We start from the raw sequence: 4,169 nt of genomic DNA on the forward strand, positions 1-4,169 counted from the left end.
CTCGCTCCGGCGAAGCGTGGTGGGGGTATAGCTGTGGAGGGGATAACTCGGAGCGCGAAACGTTGCTAATAACATAGATACAGAGTACACTGTTACATGATAAAAGTTATTTCTAGCTCAGCCGATTCTAATCGGTGTTCTTTTAATTACCTTTTCCGTTCCATTAATTTTATACGATATTAAATCCGTTGTTTTAACGACCTCTGCCGAAGAAATGGTCGTTAGAATCGCGTTAATCGCTTCTAACGAAGCGAAACTACACAGGTCTCGCGCATATATTTGATATTAAAATCGCAGTAATTATTGTTCACGAGGTTTCGCGGCATGAGAGGAAGTTCGTTGTCATTCAAACTGATCTTTGATGTCATTGAAGTTGGTCACGCAAAGGCAATGTATTTCTACGTTTCTAATATAAATCAGAGATACCAACTCGCGATTATGCCAATGGGAATAGTCCATCGTGGTAAAATTTAATTTTTGTTTAATTAATTAAACGTTATCTCTAATAATGATCGTTAATTCGAGAAACGAACGATTTCTTTCTTCCAAATCTTTGAATTAAACGAATATTATGGGATATTTCGAAATAATTTTCAATTGCACGAATTTATTATTTTTGCCATTTTCTCTGCTTTAACATCACACGTGAAATTTTTCTTGTCGGTTTTGAAATTCGACATAAATATTATTCTAAATTTTACCTAGCGGGTGTTTCAAATTTGTTAAACGAACGAGCGAAAGGTTTGTTTCTGTTTCCACATTTTCAAGGTAAATTTTAGTTATATAAACGTGTTATTTCAGCACACGCTATTTGCCATTTTCATTGTTCCAATGTCTCATGTTACGAATAAATTTTCCATACGTGTTTCAAATTTCGTTACGACTATTATTACAAATTTCGTGTATCAGATTTTTCGAATGTTATCATTGCCATTATTTCGCTTAATTTTTTAATATCATTATTTCAGTACAGTGATTTTCAAGCGAATTATCGAGAAATAATTTCCACTGCAACAAGTTTGATTTTGTAGATTATTCTGCCACTCGATTATTATTTATAACAGAAGTTTAATATTCGCTGGTTCATCTGATAAACATGACAAAGACATACTAATTGATTTTGTGAGAAATTTGAATTAGTCCCGGGGCTCGTTACAAAGAATAAAGGAGATCGTTTCGCATAAATTTTAATGCCTGATTAATACGTTATTATCTATTATGAGATATTAACCGCTAGGCAAGGTATCTCCGGCGAATATCAAAAGGAAAATTCTGAAAACGATTATGCACGTGTTAAGGTGCAAGCTGAACTCAATAAGGTAAATTGCGAACGCAGTTCCTCAAAAGGAAACAGTTAATGATGTAAAAGAAAAAGGAAATACCTCGATTAATCAGGATAGTTATCGTGATTTAATGTTACTCATATTTCTAGGAATTATTCAAAGTATCAATTGTTTCTAAGAATTTTATTTTACAATTTCTGAAAATTATTAAGCAAGGAAGAATGGAAATTTGATAAATGTTCTGATTCTTTGATGCTCCCACATCGCCCAATAAATCATTCCTGATACGTTATCAGACAATGTGTACTCAATTAATTAGAACTTACGAAGATTCCCAGAGATATTTGTCAGACGATGTTATCTTTCCCAAAACTTCCTTAGTAATCGAGACAGCAGAAATTAATTATTTATCTTAAATAATCATCTAAACTAAATCATCTTTTTCGTATGAAAATTAAAAAATTTTTAATCAGCTAGATAATTAAAACTTTATTTCATGTTCATATTCACCTAATCGATGATATATTTAATCGCAAGTACAGTGACAGGTGCTTGAAATTTAGTTATGCTACAAAATATTGTGGCTCAGTTACTGAATATTAAAATATATAATCAAATATATATATAAATATTTTTCTTATTTTTTAATATTTAATATTAACATTTATGAATTTTTAATAAATTACAACTTTTTGGTATTCAATATTACGCAGATAATATTTATATTATACTATATTATTATATTAATACGATTTACATGAACATTTATATTCCATTATTTCCAATATTTAATACAATAATACCGAAACACCAATATACCTTAACCACTTAATTGTATTTGTCGTGCAAACACATAAATCCAAAGTTGTATTGCGGTGTGGTTGGTCTGTATACCCGTCGTGTGAAATAAAAAATTACACTTTAATATAAAAGACTCAATAAATAGAAAACTCGAAATTCCAATAAGATATAATAAAAATTGGGTGGCATGTTTCCTTCATATTACCAATAAAACTGGTATGTATTTTATGAAATAAAATTTGATTATTCTTTTTGATATACTGTATATTCCCCGAACAATATTATTTTCTACAAAGCGAATTGGTTATTTTCTCCAATACATCTGGAATTCTCCAAATTGTTTCGTGTACTTCCCCGTGTATTAAAAAATACCACACTGAAATTAACCAAATGTTTAAAAACTATATTCTTTTCAATTTTTCTTCTTTAATAATAACAATTTTTGAGTTTTCAATATCAATATAACCTTTCAACGACAAATCTATAAATTTTTAACTAATAAAAATGTAATATTTCCTCGTTTTGCTTTACCTTTTTCATAAAATTCATTTGACGTGTATACTCGTCATTGCTTGATTTTAATTCCGCATTCTGTGAGGGATTTTTAACACTCAAATTACCGATCTTTAATGGGTACCTAAATGAAGCTGGCATAGATAATAGTAATTTCAGCGATATGACGATGATAAGTAAACGTATTAATTACAGTTCTATCTCGATAAAAGTTTTAATATTAATCTTTTTAAAAGCAAGTATACGTTTTTAGTAGCAAGAACGAAAATTCCGAGACCAGTCATTTTGACTGAATTGGTGGTTCTACTATTAACCCTTTGCACTCGAGAGGCGCCTTTCAGTCGCCATTTGATAAAATTTCGAATCTCGACATTAATTAATATATAAAATTTAAAATAATGTACCAGTATGGGAGGTATCGAAATTAAATAATTGTACACGTTAATTATTATGCGATTCCTTAATTAAAAAAATATAAAAAATATCAAAAAATATCGTCAGTTTTATAGCAGAAAATTTTTCAACTCGTACCCTTCTTTAGCAAAAAGAAAACGTCGAGTGCAAAAGGTTAAACTGGTTAATGTACATATGCATAATACGATATAATACTCGAGAAGAATTAAAAGAAATCGAGACCTGAAAAGCTCGAAATAATGACGTGTCATTAACAACCAGCAGAGCCGAAACTGCAGGAAAGTGACGAACGTGAAAAATGATGGCTTGAATATTTGTTTCGGAAGTGGCCGTGAAAGTGGACGTGTACTTCCGTTGCTAGAAGGTGAAACTCTAGCTTAGTATGCGGCCAGTATGCGCGTACTTTCGCGTGGGGCATACAATGAATTCGAATTGCGGCCAAAAACACTTTTACGTTCGTTTCGAGAACCAGTCTTGCTGTCCCAATTACGCGACGTCTCTTTAATTACACTGTTCAACACGAATTTTAATTTACAATATCCATTGAGCAACTCTTGCGGAGTTTCCCTTCCCGAATGTGAAACCGTGAATGAAATTGTTTTATTATCTTTGGTTTTCGAAAAATGAAAGTATTCCTAGAAATATGAACTACAATAAAATGGATTTTGAACTAAAATGAAGGATTACGCAGAAACTAAGAAAGTAAGGAGGATCATTCTTATCTTGAAATTTAGGTGAGAGTTTCGCGAATTTATCGGTATACAATTATATATAATTGTAATTATTTGTGATTTTAAGTAATTGCAATTCATCGTCAAAGTTAAAAAATAGGGCGCCAAGTGTACTTTTTATGAATATTACAGATTTTAGAAATAATTAAAATTTTTTGAATAGTGCTATCGCCATTGTTGTCCGAGAAAATCGCGTACTCATACGAAGAATTTTCATATGTTGGAAAAGTTTTGAAGGATTATAAATTTTAGAAAAATAAAAAATTTTTAGATAATGCTATTTCCATTGTCTTTCGAGAAAATCGTGTATTCGTAGGAGGAATTTTTATATGTCGGAAGAGATTCGACGAATGTTTTCTTGGTGAAAAATCGAACGGCTAAGGGGATGGTGCGCGATAAGGGGCGAATTTTTTTCTAATAAAAGCGC

This window comes from Eufriesea mexicana, unplaced genomic scaffold (genome assembly GCF_001483705.2).
Source record: "Eufriesea mexicana isolate 0111107269 unplaced genomic scaffold, ASM148370v2 scaffold11349, whole genome shotgun sequence".
Classification (NCBI taxonomy): domain Eukaryota; kingdom Metazoa; phylum Arthropoda; class Insecta; order Hymenoptera; family Apidae; genus Eufriesea; species Eufriesea mexicana.